General features: G+C 50.8%; 1 protein-coding gene across 1 annotated transcript in view; it reads left to right on the top strand.

The window, feature by feature from the left end:
* ABCB7 (ATP binding cassette subfamily B member 7) overlaps positions 1-18,880 on the top strand; it is a 796,257-nt gene that overhangs the window by 248,417 nt on the left and 528,960 nt on the right. The window lies entirely within an intron of this gene.

Below are 18,880 nucleotides of genomic sequence, written 5' to 3'. Positions count from 1 at the left end.
AGGAGAAGCCCTAGATCGATAAATTTACTAGAGATTTTATTTTTGGGGGTATGCGGAAACCAGTGTAGGAGCCCTACCGCCGCATCAACCGATAAGGACCTCCCCGTTACCCTCTTCAGGGTGTCCCCCACTCCGAGCCAATAGGAGGACAACCCCGGGCAAGACCACAGCATGTGGAGGAGGTCTGCTCCAGGCGCACGGCACCTGGGGCAGTCCGCAGAGTCCGTGGCAAAGTATTGTTGGATCTTCGCCGGGGTCAAATATGCCCTGCGGAGTACATAGAAGTGGACCAATTGAAAGCGGGCGTGGCGCGTGCCCTTCCAGGCCCGCCTCATGAGTTGTGACCAGGTCGTCTCCGGGATCTCCTTCCCTATGTCCGCCTCCCAGCGGGTTCTTAAGGTGGTGAGGGGGGTCAACCCCTCGTTGATCAGTCTGCTATACAGGCAAGTGACCGTTTTGACCGTTCCCGCGGACATCATAACATACTGGCACACCGGGGATGTAGGAGGTTCCTCCAGTCCGTTTTTCCAGTGCGCCTGAATCGCTCGGACCAGGGCCGTGTGCAAAAGAAAGTCGCCACGAGGAACATCGAAGCGGTCAATGAGCTCCTGAAAGGGCAGTAGCGCCCCGTCTTCGTAAAGGTCACCCACCAGCTGCAGACCCGCGTCTTCCCAGTCCGCTAGTCGTGACCAATCACCGCCGTGAGGTAGGGCCGTCAACATACCCAGAGGTATTTCGGGTGCATATGGCAGCCGCAACTGTCCCCGGGCGTGGGCACGGTTCCAGCATAATCGAATGGTCCTTTCTTCGAGTGTCAGGTCCTGCAAGGCCAGACGTTGTCGTAGCGCGATGGAGATAACATGCCTAGCCATCCCTGTGCCCCTCCCGGTCTCTGGGCCTCGGAACTCTCTGACGACCTCCTGGGTGAAGGTCTGTAGCTGCGCTGCCAAGTAATACTTCTCGAAGTCCGGCACCGCAAGACCACCCTCAGCTTTCGGCCTTGTCAGGGTCTTGAGGGCCACTCTCCGGCGGCCCGAACCCCAGAGGAATCCCACCACCATTGACCGTAACAGACGAAAGGTGGCCGGCGGGATCCAAATCGGCAGCGCACGGAAATAGTATAGCAGCCGGGGGAGCGCCACCATTTTTAGTAGAGCGATTCGCCCCGCCACTGAGAGCGGCAGGGTAGCCCAGAAGTCCATGCTACCACGCAGCGCGCGAGTGCTGCGAGCTATGTTCCCATCCAGGAGGTCAGTCGGATCGTGGTAGATGTACACCCCCAGGTACTTAAAGTAGTCGGGTTCCCACCTAATCTCCCTACTGATGTCGGGGCTGGGCGTTCCCCTGCGAACCGGGAACAGACAGGTCTTGGCCCAATTCACCCGAAGGCCCGAGATCTCCCCAAATGCCGTGAGCGCCGATGCAGCCCCATTCAAGGCAGCAATCGGGTCCTCAAGGAAGAGCAACAGGTCATCAGCGTACAGCGAGACATAATGTGGGCCCGATGGTGTCCGCAAACCGTTAAAGTGGGCCCCCGACCGGAGCAGCAGCGCCAGTGGTTCCACCGCTAGCGCGAAGAGAAGCGGGGACAGTGAGCAACCCTGCCTCGTGCCTCTCTCCACCGGGTATTGCGAGGAGATCAGCGGGCCTGCCCGTACCCTGGCCGACGCCGAGGCATACAGTACCGTAGTCCACCTGACGAAGCCCTCTCCTAGGCCGAACCGCAGTAGTACACTGCGCAGGTAGTCCCATTCCAGGCTGTCAAAGGCCTTTTCCAAATCCACTGAAAGGACTACCGGGCATGGGGCGTCCACGAGCGGTTCTCCCAGCAAACGGAACAGCTTGCGGATGTTCATGGTCGTGTTTCGCTTGGGAATGAATCCGTCCTGGTCCTCATGTACCAGAGAGCGCATGTGACCAAGCAGCCTCGATGCCAATATGCTGCTCAGTATCTTATAATCGACCGTCAACATTGATAAAGGACGGTAGGACGCCGGGTCGGACGAATCCCTTCCCGGTTTGAGGAGGGGAACCACTAAGGCCTCACACATCGAGCCGGGGAGTCGACCCAGCCGTTTCGCCTCTCTGTAAACTATCAGCAGCCTCGGTGCAAGGAGATCAGCGTAGGCGGAATAAAATTCAATCGGAAGGCCGTCTAGGCCCGGGGTCTTATTCCTCGCCATCCTTTTAATGGCGCTGCGAATTTCACCCAGTTTGATGTCGGAGCCCAGAGCTTTCGCTACGTCCGGCTCCACCGTTGGGAGCTCCAGGGGTCGCAGGTAGTCCTCAATCAGGTCGGGGTCCCTGGCAGAGCAACTGCGGTACAAGCGTTCATAGTAGCGCAGGTAACAACTCAAGATCTCAGGCTGAGTGTGCACTTCGGCCCCTTCCGCCGTGCGCATGGACGTCGTTAGAGAGGTCTGGCGTGTGGGATTAGCTAACCACGCCAGCAATGCGCCCGATCTGTCCCCCTCCGCGAGCGACCTAGCAGTATAGGCCTTGTAGTCGAAGCAGCGCAACCGCTCGACCTCTGCCGCCACCGCCTCCTTCGCCGCTGCCGTGCGCTCCTGGAGTTCAGGACGCCCGGGGCGGCGGAGTTCCAACTCACGGAGTTTCCGATCAGCCACAGCCAAGTCATCAAGGAGGATTCGCCGCATGCCCACCTTTTTAGAAATGCAGTAGCCCCTGACCACCACCTTAAAGGCGTCCCATTCCAGCACCCTCGATCCCGCAGTACCCCCATTGGACGCGAAATATTCCGAGATTTTATCCTCTAGGTCCGCCTTAAAGACTATGTCCTCCAAGATCTCCGGGCGCATTTTCCAGGTGGGCACAGCGGGAACCCCGGGAAACCAGCGAAGGTCCAGCAGGAGAGGGTTATGGTCTGAGATAGTCCTGGTCAGATATTCAGACCGGACCGCTGCGGAAGCCAACTCCGCCGAGCCCAGAAACCCATCCAGTCGGACGTGCAACTCGTGCAGGCCCGAGAAGTAGGAGTAGTCCCTAGTGTCGGGGTGCTGTGCCCTCCAGATGTCCGTGAGCCCCCAGTGCGTCTGCCATTCCCTCCTACCTTTAGCCACACGGCGAACCGGAGAGTCAGGGAGGGGGGGGTGCGAGCGGTCGGCCTCCACGTCCACTATTGAATTAAAATCCCCTTCGAGCAGGAGGGGCCCAGAGAAGAAGTGGGCCAACAAGCCCGATAACCTGGAAAGGAAGGCAAGCTGGTCCACATTAGGCGCATAAACACAGCAAACGTTCAGGTCCCTCCCCCCAAGTGTGCCTGAGATGGCCACGTAGCGACCCTCCGGATCCACCACTGATTTCGTAACCTGAAAAGGAACCCCAGCTCTGATCCAAATCAGCGCCCCCCTGGCATACGCTGAGTACGAAGTATAGAAGACCTGCCCTCTCCACCTACGCTGTAGCGCCGCCCCTTCCGCCTTGTTGAGATGGGTCTCCTGCAGCAGCGCCATTTGCATCCCTCTACGCACTAAATAAGCGTGGACTTTGTGGCGTCTAGACATAGTGTGAAGCCCCCGTACGTTCCAAGTGATGCATTTCACATTAGCAACATCAGCCATTGTCCCATATCGTTCGTTCCGGGTCTCTCCACCTCGGTCCCAACAAAGAAAGAGCAACAATCAACCCAACACTGATGGCGGCCATTTTCCCCAACCAAAAAACAACAACTCCCGTTCGAAACAAACCCCTGCCCGCCCTCCCCAGAACAGGACCCAAATAGTACCATCTAGTTCCCATCCAAACCATACCCCCAACAATCCCACAGTCCCCGACTAATCCTGCAGTCGCCACCGCAGGAAGGCCTTAAGGGCTAGGTGCGGGCTGGGCGCCGGTAATGGGCCCTCGACTCTCAGGCTACCGAGACTAGAGTGAGCCCAAGACAAAAAGCTATGTCATGAGCAGGGCACCCCTCCCCCATTTTCACCGGAGTTCATGAGCAATCGCCTACCCCTGCCACCCCAGCTGCAGACCCCCACCCAAATGGAAGTAGCTCACCCCGTCATCCCTGTCCATCCAAAATGTCCTCAACCGAGTTTGGAGTGATCACCGGCATGTGGACACTGTCGGTCACCGATTCTTCCGAGTCCGTTGGTGCCCCCCCGTCTCCAGGGTCCGTTTCCTCGATAATGGGGACATCTCGTGAACCAGACAGCGTAGAAAACATCTCCAACACTCCCTTCCGTTCCGCCGATGTCTCCATAGTCGAAGGTCTGCCTGTCTGGCCACGGCGACTCCGAAGTCTTTTGGACCGCCGTCGCTGTCCAGGTTCTACTGCCAGCAGAGATGACGAGCTGAAACAATCTTTACCAGCCCTATAGAGTTCGAGCCAGCTACAGACTTCCTCCGGGGAATCAAAGAACTGAGTCTTGTCATCAACGATTATGCGGAGCCTTGCGGGAAACAGGAGCGAGTATTGGATGCCCTCGCTCCGGAGTTCGCGCTTGATCGCCAGGAAAGAGGACCGTCTGCGCTGGGTCTCATACGTGTAGTCCGGGAAAATGTTCACCTGGCTATTCTCCACCTTGTAAGGGCCATTATGTCTGGCGGCATTAAGGATGAGGTCTCTGTCCCGAAAATGCAGCAAACGTGCCACCACCGGTCGCGGGGCGCGGCCCTGCTGCGGCGGCCTCGCTGGGACTCTGTGTGCTCGCTCCAGGGTGTAGAAGGAGGACAGGCCTTCCGGGGCCACTGTGTCCCGGAGCCAGGCTTCCAAGTAGGCCACCATATCGCCATCTTCAATCTTTTCCGGCAGGCCCACTACTCGAATGTTGTTTCGCCTATTACGTCCCTCCGCATCCTCCGCTCGCCGCTCCAGGGCCTCAATCCGGGATAGGGCATCCTTCATCGTCGCGGCCAGGGTCTTCTGTGCTGGCTCTAAGGTCTTTACTGAGCCCTCCACTTCCTTGACTCTATCCGAGAGCTTGCCATGGTCCGCTCTAAGGAGGCCCAGGCTCGTCGCAACCTGGGCAATGTCCTGCTGGAGGGCCGAGCGCGTGGTCGCGATCGCCTCCAGGACCCGGTCAAATTGTTGTTGCAAGTGAGGGCCACCAGAGCTCTCCGGGTCCCCACGATCATCTTTGTCCGGCGCCTCCGAATCCGAGGCGGCTGGGGTGGTCCCCTTGGGTCCTCTCGGCTTTCCCATGGCGCTGGAGTCCCACGGTGGAAAGTCAGTCAGAGGCACCACCGAGTGCGGGCGTCGACTATGTCCCTCTCGGCAGGCTGTCGTTGAGCCGAGGGTCGTCGATCTCCGTCTCCAGGGCCTGTCGATCTTCCGCAACCTCGGGCCGCGCCACCACCGTGTCGTCGGAGGGCACTGAGGAGCAGGCGGGGACAATCGGCGCCAGGTCGGGTAGGCCCGCTTGGCCGATGAGGATCTGGAACGAGAGTCACCAACGCCGCCGGAGACTTTGTGGCGCCAAGGCGCCGTGCTGCCCATGGAGTTCAGTCACTCGGCGGGGTGCAGCCGGGTGCGGCACAGGGGGTCGGCTCCACACACAGGGCCGCCAGACGTCCGTGTTCCGAGGTCCACGATAGTCCGGTCCTCAGACCGTCCGGGATCGGTCACCGTGCTCAAATTCTGATCAAAGCGACACCCAGACCATCACATCATAGGGAGAAAGGAGGTGGAGGGTGCGCCGTGCCCAACGATGCTCCTCCGGATTGAGGATCCCGGCCAAGGAGTCGAGAAGGTCCGGGCGCCATCTTGGGTCTCACTCCGCGGGTCCCCAAACTTCGGTTTTCCATCGGATCAACCGGTTTTCGAGTTTCACCGGGTGCCTCAGCAGGTCCCAATCGGTCCGATCATCGGTTTGCGGGGACTAGGGTGCCCCGCGGACTCCGATCTGCAGGATCAACGCGGGCTCAGTCCCGGAGCCGAGCTCTCAGGCGACCATCGCCATCGGCGTCCAAGCCACGCCCCCCGTCAAAACAACCTTCCATGAGCAAAAATAACCAATCTGATTGTGCGTTTCCGTTCATTTCGACCTTAGAACAGCATAAGCTTTCACAAACATGTTGCCTGAGCTTTTGTAACTGATTAGAAGAATCCATTTTTTCCAGAGCAAAGGATCAATAGGAGGAGCAAACGGAAAAACCCTGGGATGAAAACCATGCTCACAAAAAAAATGAAACCTTTTTGCCACTACAAGATGCATTGGTATAGGAAAATTCAGCAATCAAGAAAATCAATTATCTTGTGTTTCGTTACAGTATCACTGTGGTATTGTTCCAAACCTTGACTTGTTTACACAGTTTGTCCATTTGACTCGATATGATAACCAGAAGATAGTTTGTACGGCTCGCAATGTCTTACACTTAGCTCTCTAAAATCGTGACCGTTATCGCGTACCTGAATGAATGAGAAGTTCTACAGCGCATAGCTCCCCTCCGCACAGCACCGCCTGTGTGTCCCTGCCCCAGCCGCTGCTGCTGAGGAAGTTCGAGGCCCTCCACCACCCGCAGGCTACCACCTGCGCCTCATCCCTGGTGGCCAGTGGTAGGCCGTAGGTTTCTTCATCTTCCGCTTTATTGTTTTATTGTATTACCTGTATTTCATTGTTGTGTCTGTGACTGCTGTGTTCCCCCGCTGCCTGTTCGTGGTCCGCACCCGTTTTCCTCCCTCTGTTCCCCACGCTGTCCCCGTGTCTCTCAGCCCGGTTTGTCCTTCTGTACCCCTCGCCGCCCCCGTGTCTCTGCCCGGTTTTTCCTTCTGTACCCCTCGCTGCCCCCGTGTCTCTCAGCCCGGTTTTCCCTTCTGTTCCCCTCGCTGCTCCTGTGCCTCTCTGCCCGTTTTTGCCTTCTGTTTCTCAGCTGCCCCTGTATTCTTGTGCCCTTTTTGCCTTCTGTGCCGCTCGTTTTTTCCCCTGTATTTCTGTGCACTCTTGCCTTCTGTGACACTCGTCTTTCCTGTATTTCTGTGCCCTTTTTGCCTTCTGTGCCACTCGTTTTTTCCCTGTATTTCTGTGCACTCTTGCCTTCTGTGACGCTAGTTTTCCCTAGTTTTTTGTGCCCTTTTGCCTTCTGTTTCCTTCATTGTCCCTCACTGCACCTGCCGCTGCGTCCTCTGCGGCCCGCCCCCCTGACTGCCCACTTGCTGCTCCCGCCTCCCACTTCCCCCTCCATCCCACCTTCCCCCTCCATCCCACCTCTCCATATATGCCGGCCGCTGCGCGGGCGTGCGCAGCGGGTGCGCTGTAGGTGTGCCAAACGCATGCCTAAGGCAAGCCCGTCTGCACCTGCCTTGGCCTGGACCGCGCCCAGGCCCAGAACCCTGGACCCTGCACCCGCCACGACGACCGCTGCCACTACGACGCCAGCACTCTGCACGCTCTCAACTCTGGTCGGACCCACACCTGCTTCAAGGCCGCCCGATGCACACACGGTCCCTTCACCTGCCGGAACTGCAGCTAGACCAGCCTCCAAGCCGATGAAACACCCTCCAAGAAAGACCCCAACCACCTCCGATACATACTTCTGAACACCCGCTCCGTACGCAAACACGCCGTTGAGCTCTGAGACCTGCTCGACACAACATCCCCGGACGTCGCCTTCCTGAAAGAGACCTGGTTGAACGACTCCTCCGCATAGCCATCCCAGACTGCCACAAGATCACCCGCAGAGACCGCACCAATGGAGTCGGAGGAGGAATCGCCATCGTCCACAAGAACAGCATCAGGGTCTCGACTAGCACCGACGACGCGCTCAGCACAGTCAAACACATGCTCTTCCAGATTGACACAGACCCGAACTCCACCCTCAGAGGCACTCGTCTACTGACCCCCCAGGCCCGACCCCAGTTGAGCGACTCCATCGCCGACTTTATCAGCAAGCGTGCCCTGACCTCCACCGACTACATCCTCCTCGGAGACCTGAACTTTCACCTTCAACAACGACAACAACTCCACAACCCAACAACAACAACAACAACACAACCCTGATCGATAACCTCGCCAACCTCGGACTGAAGCAACTCGTAACAATGCCCACCCACTCTGCCAACCACACGCTCGACCACATCTTCTCCTCAAGCCCGCACGTCTGTCAGCCACACCACCGAACTCCTCTGGACCGACCACCGCTGCATCCACTTCGCCTTCCAGAAACCCGCCACCGCACCCAACCGATTACCCGCCGCTGCTGGAGCAAAATCACCGAAGACCAACTACATGCAAAACTCGCTCTCCGCCCACCCACCGAACCCACCAACGCCTCAGACGCTGCCCACAGCCTCAGACACTGGATCGAGGACTGCGCCAACACACTCGCCCCGCTGAAGAAACCCCCCCACAGAGACACCAGCAAGAGGGCCAGCTGGTTCACCCCAGAACTCCTTGCCTCCAAGCAAGCCTGTCGGAAATTAGAGTAAGAATGGCACAGTGAACATACTCCGGACAATCACGCAGCACACAAGTACGCCATCCGCAACCACCACCACACAATCAGGGCGGCCAAGAGGACCTTCTTCAAAGACCGTCTCGACGACAATGCACACCATAGCAAGGAGCTCTTCAACATCGTGAAGGAACTCTCCAACCCCAGCTCCAACACCAATGACATCCCGCCATCGCAAGCCCTGTGCGACTCCCTCGCCACCTTCTTCCACCGCAAGATAGTAGACATCCACGACCGCTTCAACACCCAAACAGCCCCAACAGACAGCAACACAACAGACTCTCCGCACACCATCGACCACGACCCCCTGCTAGCCTGGGCCACAGTGAGTGTCGATGACACCATCAAGACCATGAGCACAATCCACTCCGGCTCTCTGTCAGACCCATTCCCGCACCACGTCTTCAACAAAACATGCATTTTCATCCCACCCCACCTGCACAACGTCATCAATCTTTCCCTCGAGACCGTGACCTTCCTAGAGAGCTGGAAACACGCCGAGATCAACGCCCTACTCAAAAAAACTTAGGCAGACCCAAGAGACCTCTCTGCTCTGCCAAGGTCATCGAGAAAATCGTCAACAGACTGCTAACCCGATACTTTGAAGATAAAAGAATCCTGGACCCTTCCCAGTCAGGGTTCCGCAGCAACCACAGCACTGAGACTGCCCTCATCACCGTCACCGACGACATCAGGACCCTGCTGGACAACGGTGAGACTGCATCACTCATCCTCCTAGACCTCTCCACCACCTTCGACACCGTCTGCCACCGCACTCTACATGCACGCCTCCACGCCGCCGGGATCGGAGACAAGGCTCTGGAATGGACCACCACCTCCTCCTTCTTCTTCAGCAAAACCCAGAGCGTCAGTCTCCTTCCATTCTGTTCCAAAGCCATCTGTGGCGTACCCCAAGGATCCTCTCTCAGCCCGACACTGTTCAACATTTACATGGCTCCGCTTGCACACGTCGCCCGACCTCACGACCTCAACATAATCTCCTACGCCGACGACACTCAACTGATCCTCTTCCCCACCAAGGACCCCCATCACCGCCAAAGCCAACCTCCACGAAGGAATGAAGGCCGTCTCCGACTGGATAAAGATCAGCCATCTGAAGCTGAACTCGGACAAGATGGAGGTCCTCATCCTCGGCTCCAATCCTTCAGCCTGGGACGATTCCTGGTGGCCGACAGCACTGGGGGCAACCCCGACACCCACCGACCACGCACGCAACCTGGGAATTATCCTCGACTCAACGCCGTCAATGACCAAGCAAGTCAATGCAGTCTCCTCCTCCTGCTTCAACACCCTCTGCATGCTCTGCAAGATCTACAGATGGATCCCGACAGATACAAGAAAGACAGTCACCCAGGCCCTCGTCAGCAGCAGACTCTACTACGGAAACGCCCTCTACGTGGGAGCCCTGACCAAGCTCATCAAACGACGACAACTCAGCCAAAACGCCTCGGCACGACTGATCCTCGATGTACTACGCCACGGCCACATCACCCCCACCTGAGAAACCTGCACTGGCTCCCCGTCAACAAGAGGATATCCTTCAAGCTCCTCATCCACGCACACAAAGCACTCCACAAGACTGGCCCAGCCTACCTCAACAGACTGCTCTTCTTCTACATCCCCAACCGCCAGCTCCGCTCTGCCGACCTCTCACTCACCACCGTCCCGCGCATCTGAAGAACGACCGGCTAGAGATCCTTCTCCCACCTCGCCGCCAAGACATGGAACACCCTCCCACTGAGCCTACGACAGACCCAAGACATGCTGACCTTCAGGAGGATCCTCAAGACCTGGCTGTTCGGTCTTCGCCTTGAGACCCTCGCGGGTATGTAGTGCGCTTTACAAATGATTGATTGATTGATTGATTGATTGATTGATTGAGTGATTGAAGGAGGTGTCCCAGCACTAGTGGATGGTTCATGTGTGAGGCCAGTTGGGCAGCTTTTACTTCCTGAAGAGCCAGGTCTTTAAGGCTTTCCGGAATTCCATTTTTGATTTGTGTAAGTGCAAATGGAGAGGAAGGGAGTTCCATAGTTTAGAAGACTGCACCATGAATGTTCTGCCGCCCGGTCTCTCTTTGCGATATCGTGGGATTTTTAAGAGCCACCGATTATTGGATTTCAAGGCACGATTAGGCTGGTACAGCTGCAGCATTTTTTGGAGGTACCCCAGTCTAAATACCCGGGCCAGAGATTTAAATTCCATCCTTCTGCTTATAAGAATACAATGAAGGAGCCTCAAATGTGGAGCGATATGGTTGCGCAAAGGTATCTGCCTGATTAACCTTGCTGCAGCATTTTAGAAAAGTTGGAGCCTGCACAGTAAGTGTGTAGGTAGCCCCACATAAAGGCTGTTTGCATAGTCCAATGAGGATGTGACTAGCGCATGGATTTCCATCTTCCAATGAACTTCTGTCAGGAAGCGCATACATTTCCTAATGGCCCTCATCTTCCAAAAGCAGATGGATGAAATAAGTTGTATCTGGACAGCTCTTTGGCCACCTAATTCCCAGATTCCTGGCAACCTCTGAGGATTCAATTCTGACAGCCACCAAAAACTTGGTGGAGGAGGGGGCGCACAGCTTAAAAACAGGACCTCAGTTTTCTCAGTTTTTAATTTCAGGGAGTTCTTCTGCATCCAGCCTAGGATGTCTTTTAGGCATGCCTGAAAATTGTGAAATGGCTCAACTGAGTGAACTAAAAAAGGCAACCACCAGTTCCGTGTCGTCCGCATAGGACAACACTTTAACGCCCCAGGCTTCAATCAGCGTGACAGAGGCACAGTGGGCTGAGTGCTGGTCCCTGCAGCACCCCACACTTTAGTGGTTTTGCAGATGAAATGAAGTAAAAGAACCACCTATTGGGAACAGTCCACCAAAAACGATTGAAGCCAGAATAGTGATGTGCCCCGCACTCCTGCCTGGTGAAGTCTACTGAGTAGGATCTAGTGTGAAACTGTGTCAAAAGCTGTTGATAAGACTAGCAGCACCAGCATAGCCAAGGTGCCTTGATCCATAGACTCTCGTATGGATTCAGAGACTTCTAGCAGCCCCGTCTCGGTGCTGTGGCCTGCTCTAAATCCCATCTGGGATGCATGAAGGAGGCTGTGGGTATCTATGTAGGTTGGCAGCTGCTTATGCACTAGCCTCTCCAGGATTTTAGCAGGGGCTGGTAGCAAGGAAATAGGTCTGAAGTTACTAAGAGCCTCAGGGTCTGCTGCTGGTTTCTTATCGGACTGGAGTAAATAGTTGTGTTTCCAAACCATGGTAAGCCTGTCGTAAAGTGACTTTGGGGGCCCTTAGCATGGCCCCCTTCTCCTTGTGGCCTCCGGTTGGGGGGCCAAGGTTGGCACCTATGGTGCCCCCCTATTAAACCCCGCACCGTGTGGCAGGCACCTCAAGGTGCCTGCCACACGGTTCAGAGATTCACAGACTCTCGCATTTCTCTACAGGAGCCTGTGCTACGGTTGGTTTACGGCCACAGCACAAGCTCCCATAGAGAAATGGTAGCATGCGACCGCACCATGTGCGGTCGCATTGTAATACTGCAGTCTAGACCGCCAGCCGGAGGTTGGTCATCCCGAATCTAGGATGATGTCAGTCGGAGGCAACTCCGACCAACAACATATTCAGGGCCTAAATGTTTGTGAAGCCAACCAAACTTTAATTTGCCTTAAAAGTAGTTTGTAATGGCCAATCCACAATAGCTGAGATCTTCTGAGAATCCATATAAAGGAAATAAGCATTCAGTCTGAACCCAAGGTACTTCTTACTTCTTAAACAAACACTTTGGGTGTTGGTATGCTTTGCTACTGAAAAAAAAAATATGCTGAGTGTATAAACTCCGAACTTGCATTTTTTTGATATTCCTCCTGAGTTGTTGAGAACTACAATATAATCCAAGAAGAGAAATACTGAGTGAATAAGGACATCTGTGAACATTGACTCAATAAAAAGCTGAAAAATGAGTGTTGCAGAATCTAAATGGCATTACATGATGCCCAAATGGTATGTGGAAAGTGTCTTTCCACTTGTGCCTTGCGTCAAAACGTTATTAACACCATATGGATCATGTTTAGTAAAAACTCATGCTTCATGGACTGACTGCATAATGTATTTTATAACAAGCAAAGCATATCTATATTTTATGCTAATTTGACGTAAGCCCCATAATCGATCCAAGACTGGAGATCTTCATCTTTATTGAGTACAAGCAATAAATGTGGTACAGCAGATGATTTAGATGGTACGATTAAACTATTGGGTATTTCCCCTGTTAATAAGCCTTTAGTATCTCGTCTCTTTTAAGGATCAAATACTTTTAAAAGACACAACAGCGCCAGGTTTGGTTGGTATGCCATAAGCATTTTCCTGTGAGGCGGAAACAAACAAACTTTAGTTTTACCAAAAACTAGAGAAAAAGGGTGGTACTACAGTGGTACTGACGAAATGTTAGCCACTATTAAATTGGATGTAGAGTGCTTTATTTAATCATTCAGTGTCCAATAATTTCCTGAAGCATAGCAATGATCATGACAAAACTGTGATGACAAAACTATTGTTCGAGTAGACCAATTGACTTATGTATTATACCTCTTCAGCTTAGCAGACGCCTTTAATGCCTATATTAGAGGTGTTACTATTTCTATTATGGCCTACGAGAATAAAACTTTCAATGCTTATATCAACTACCTGGAAAAACAAATAGCGAAATTTGAAATACTTTTTATTACGTCCAACGATTCTCATAACGAGTCAAGGTGCAAAAACTGCGATTGAATTTAACTCGATCCTTAGTAAAAGAGCTGACATCCAAATCTCCAAATCTAATGCTAAATTTCATTTTAATGCCTATCGATCTGGAAAGCTCCTAGCAAATTATTTGCGTATCAAAAAAGGTAAGACACAGATTACCTCAATTCAAGGTTCTAATGGCAAAATAGCTTTATCTCACAATGATATTGTTAAAGAATTTTTAGATTTTTTACTCTACTCTATATAATAAGACAGATTTTCATGGTGTCTCATTAATTGAATCTTTCTTAAATTCTTGTCATTTGCCCAAAATTTCACAATTGGATAGGCTTAGTCTAGACTTACCATTACTACTGCTGAAATTTTAACAGCCATAAAATCTCTTCAAAAAAATTAATCCCCTGGCCCTGATAGTATTCCAGCTGAATTTTAAAGAATTTCAATCCCCACTTTTACCTTATCTATCTCAACTTTTTACTTTTTCAACCAATCAATCAATCAATCAATCACAGACATTTATAGAGCGCACTACTTACCCGGAGGGTCTCAAGGTGCTTGGGGGAGGGAGGAGAGGGGGGAGGGGTGCTGCTACTGCTCGAATAGCCAGGTCTTGAGCTTCTTCCTGAAGGAGAGGTGGTCTTGGGTCAGGCGCAGGTCGGTCGGGAGGGAGTTCCAGGTCTTGGCGGCCAGGTAGGAGAAGGACCTTCCTCCTGTTGTCGTTCTTCGGATGCGGGGGACGGCGGCGAGGGCGTGGCTGGCTGATCGGAGATGTCGTTTGGGAGCGTAGAAGTTGATTCGGTTGTTGAGGTAGCTCGGGCCTTGATCGTGTAGGGCTTTGTGTGCTTGGGTGAGGAGACGGAAGGTGATTCTTTTGTTGACGGGGAGCCAATGCAGGTCTCTCAGATGTCCGGAGATGTGGCTGTGTCCTGGGATGTCGAGGATGAGTCTGGCTGAGGCGTTCTGGATCCGCTGGAGTCTCTTCTGGAGCTTGGCGGTGGTTCCTGCGTAGAGGGCGTTGCCGTAGTCCAGTCGGCTGGTGACGAGGGCCTGGGTGACCGTCTTCCTGGTCTCGGTGGGGATCCACCGGAAGATCATCCGTAGCATGCGCAGGATGTTGAAGCATGACGAGGAGACGGCGTTGACTTGTCTGGTCATGGTGAGGGAGGAGTCGAAGATGAAACCCAGGTTGCGTGCGTGGTCTGTCGGTTTGGGTGCGGTGCCCAGGGCAGGGGGCCACCAGGAGTCGTCCCAGGCGGAGGGCGAGGAACCCAGGATGAGGACTTCCGTCTTGTCTGAGTTCAGTTTCAGGCGGCTGGTCGTCATCCACTCGGCTACGTCTTTCATCCCTTCTTGAAGGTTGGCTCTGGCGGCGGCGGGGTCGTTGGTCAGGGAGAGGATCAGCTGGGTGTCGTCAGCGTAGGAGATGATGTTGAGGTTGTATTGGCGTGCGATGGCCGCGAGGGGGCTCATGTAGACGTTGAAGAGGATGGGGCTCAGCGAGGATCCATGAGGGACGCCGCAGATTACTTCGGTGGCCTCTGACTTGTACGGTGGTAGACGGACTCTGTGTTCTTCCGTCGAGGAAGGAGATGATCCATTCCAGTGCCTTCTCCTGGATTCCGACGTTGCTGAGGCGCTGCACTAGGGTGCGGTGGCAGACAGTGTCGAATGCCGCGGAGAGGTCTAGGAGGATGAGGGCCGCTGTTTCTCCGTTGTCCATCAGGGCTCGGATGTCATCGGTGGCAGCGATGATTTTTGGTTCTTCTGGTACTATCTCAGGTTCTTTTACTGATGCTTTAATTATTGTTCTTCCCAAACCTGATAAAGACCCTACCCTTGTTTCACATTATCATCCTATATCCTTAATTTATCAGGATTGTAAATGATATACTAAAATTCTTGCCTCTAGATTAGTCCCTATAATTGACTCTATTATTCACCCAGACCAATCAGGCTTTATAAAGAATAGATATTCAGCAAACAAAGCAAGAATCTTAATGCATGTAATTGAACAGAGTCCTTCTTTAATTGCACCCTCAGGAATTATGGCTTAAGATGCAGAAAAAACCTTTGATAAAATCTGTTGGCAATTTTTATTTCGGACCCTCCTATCATTTAATTTAGGTCCCTTGTTTATTCGTATGATTTCTGCCTTGTATTTTGCTCCCACTGCTCGGTTGTTTATCAATGGCCAAATATCAAGTACATTTTCCCTTTTTAGAGGCACAAGACAAGGCTGTCCCCTTTCTCCACTTTTATTTCTGATAGCAGCCCATCCCGACGTTGTCCGGGAATGAAATAGAATGTGTGCAATGGTTGTAATAGGCAAGCAAAATTTATTTTAACATTTCTCTGTATATAACATTTTTAGTATCTTTTGAATCTGGTCGGAGAATAAAATGAGCTTGCACGTCGTCATTTACCTGTTTTGTGAAGTTCTGCATATACGGTAACTGTACTTGTCAATTGCTGTGCAACATGGGCGTCCACTTGTGCAGGTAGTGTTAGGAACAGGCTTTGTGATATGTGCCCCCTGACCGGTAACGTATGCAGATTGTGGGTGCTGTGGAGTCCGTTGGTGTGAGAGTCAACGACAGTGCCGTGGCCGATGTTGTGTGGCTGGTGGTAATTCCTTTACGCTGAGAGTGCAGTGCGGGACAGCGTGCACGCGACGCTGCGCGTGTGTGAAATCGCACTCTGTGAAATATTTTTAATGCCCGCTGGTACGATGACTCACCTTAAGCTCCGCCTGAGCCCCGGAACAATATGTGAAAGCGTGTGGCGTCTCCATCCGCGAGCGTGTTTGTCTGCTGTAGTTGAGGGCAGTGGTAAATGCGAAGTGTGTGATCCCCGCTGGTAGGCTGACTCGCCTGAGCCCCCGCCTGAGTTGAGCAATCTGTGAAGGCGTGAGCGTGTATTTCCGCTGTAGTTCAGGGTGCTTACATTGGTAAGTGTGTGATGTCCGCTGCTACGCTGACTCACCTCAGCCCCCGCCTGAGCACCTGAGCAATATGTTAAGGCGTGAGCGTGTCTACCACAACGCACACGCTTACCACAACACACACGCCCACAAGGGAGTACTGGAATGGGTTGGTTTTTTTGGAAGGATTGCCACGCCCCATTTTGCATTAATGCCCCGTGAATGCCGCGCCCCGCGAATGCCGCGCCCATCGCAGTTTGGCCACGCCCCTAGCACAACACCCACGCCCACAAGGGAGTACTGTGAAGGGTTGGTTTTGACGCGTGCTGCGTGAATGCCGCGGGAAGGGTTGGTTTTGCCGCGCCCATCACTGACAGCACAACGCCCACAAGGGCCTACTTTGCTCCTAAGTTTCTTTTACCCTTGTAATGTATATGGTGGGCAGCTGTATAGCCTATGTCCATCTGCTGCAACTGTCCTTTCCAATGCTATGTATTGGGTGTTGTGATTGGTGCTGTAGTTCTTGAGCTTACCTGCCTCAAAGGTTTGGGCTCTCTTTATAATAGTAGTATAGATTGGAATTGACTTTTCCTTAATCATATAAGAAAATGTGATAATATTAAGGGCATTGCGATGAAGAATGTTACTATCAAAACCTTAGCTTGTGCAGATGTGTTATTATTTATTAGTGACCATATCGCCTCAATCCCTTCCTTATTAGGAATTATTACAAAATATTCCATGGTTTCAGGATACAAACTTAATATTAATAAAACAGAATGTTTCCCTTTAAATGTTTTTCGTACTCCTGATATGTTACCTATGACTGAAATTATTATTTGCCGAAAAAATAAATTGAAATATTTTGGTATTCTGTTTTCGTCCTCCACTTCATCTCTCTTGGTGGGGTAGAACGGAATCCATTAATATTAATATTGCTCCTAAAATCTTTTATACCCTTGCTATGATTCCTACTCAGTTTCCGTTAACATTTTATAAAAATGTTGATAAAATTTAAGCCAAATTTCTCTGGAATAATAAATCACCTCGAATTGGTTATAAAAAACTAAAAAATACCTAAAAGTAATGATGGTTTTGACGTACACGACTTTTTCCTATATTGTAAAGCATTTATATTTAAACAAAGTTCTATATGGCTTATTTCTTCCTCTGTAATTAACCCTATTTGGTTCAATATAGAGAAATCTCTTGTTAACCCTTTTCCATTACCCACCTTGCTAAAAATGCCTAACAAATCTACAGTCCTACACCATTCAGTTATTATCAAATCCTCGAAACTAATGTTTAATGACTTAGATTCAAATTTTTTCTCGCCTATAGGTCATACTGCAGATTTGTCATTATGGCATAGTAATGTTATTAAATTGAATAAAAATGTGAACTTCTGGAATTCTTGGATTAAGGCCGGTATCTTCTATCTTAAAGACATATATTGCAATAATGCCTTCATTCCCTTCGAAACTTTACAATTGAATTTTAAGTTACCTAAATCTGAGCCTATTACATTTGAGTTTCTATGTAATTCAATTTTAGATTCCTTCCCTCATGGTATCCCTTCTAATGTTGCAACAGATTTAGTAATTTATATTCAAGCTGTCTCTACGTCTTCTCATGCAGTTTCTATTTTGTACAAAAAATTGCCTACCTCAATAGGTAATAATCCAAATATAATTTCGATATTTTGGAATAATGAGCTTTCCCTTTCTTTATCTAATGACATTTAGAAAATTATTTGGCTTAATAGTATTTCAGGATGGCTACTTTATCAGACCAATTCTTACATCTTATTAAATTGTTTATGGACCCCAATTTGCTTATTCCGTGCTAAACTCATACAATCTGAAACATGTTGGCATTGTAAAATGCGTCCAGGATCCTTACAACATATGTTATTTGACTGCCCTTTCATTTCTAAATTTTGGTCTGATGTTTGGGATATTATTCTACAGATTTTACCTATTCAAGATGTTCTTTCTTATAAATTATTAATTTGTAAATCGGTTGGTCTTGAACATAACCGAACTGATTTGGAAGAAAAAACGTTTAATTTCTTAATATCAGCTGCTTTAAAATCCATTACTTTTTGTTGGAAAAATATTTCAGATCTATTGGTTAATGCTTGGTGGTCATGGGTCATTTTTACAAGAAGAGGAGCACAATTATCTGTGACTGGATTAATCATAATTCTCATTATTATCAATCTTTCTGGTTACCTATTTATACTTATTTGTTATCATAACTGTATTTTTGCACCTGTTTATAGTCTATTAACCTTATATTACATTATTTATATGCTAATAGTAACTCTAATTTATAAAAGTTGATATAGTATGTACTCATATTTCCCTCCCCTCTTTTCCCTTTCTTTTTGTTATTCTCCTTTTTTCCTCATATTGTATAATGCTATTTAGATATCTATTACATTTTACTTCTGTTATTATATTACTTCATATTTTGATTAGGTATTTTTGCTCATGTATAATTTTTTTGTATTGTCTGTTTATTTATTCTTAAAATTCAATCAAATTATTTTGAACACCAGAATAAAGGTTACTTTATGGCACCCTCTGCCCACCCCCGGTGCTATTGACCACGCCCAGCTATACTGTGGGCATCCACCCAGAAGGTCCATCTTTCCAGTGCACATGAGAGGAAGTCCTGGCTTACACCTTCCTTTCTTGACATTCAGTGGCCTCACTCAGTTGAAGTTATGTTTCTAATCAATTTTACCCTGGATTGTGAAAACTGAAAAG

This window comes from Lissotriton vulgaris, chromosome 4_1, assembly GCF_964263255.1.
Source record: "Lissotriton vulgaris chromosome 4_1, aLisVul1.2, whole genome shotgun sequence".
NCBI lineage: Eukaryota > Metazoa > Chordata > Amphibia > Caudata > Salamandridae > Lissotriton > Lissotriton vulgaris.
The sequence above is the reverse complement of the archived record's forward strand: the minus strand, read 5'-3'. Positions and strand labels throughout refer to the sequence as shown.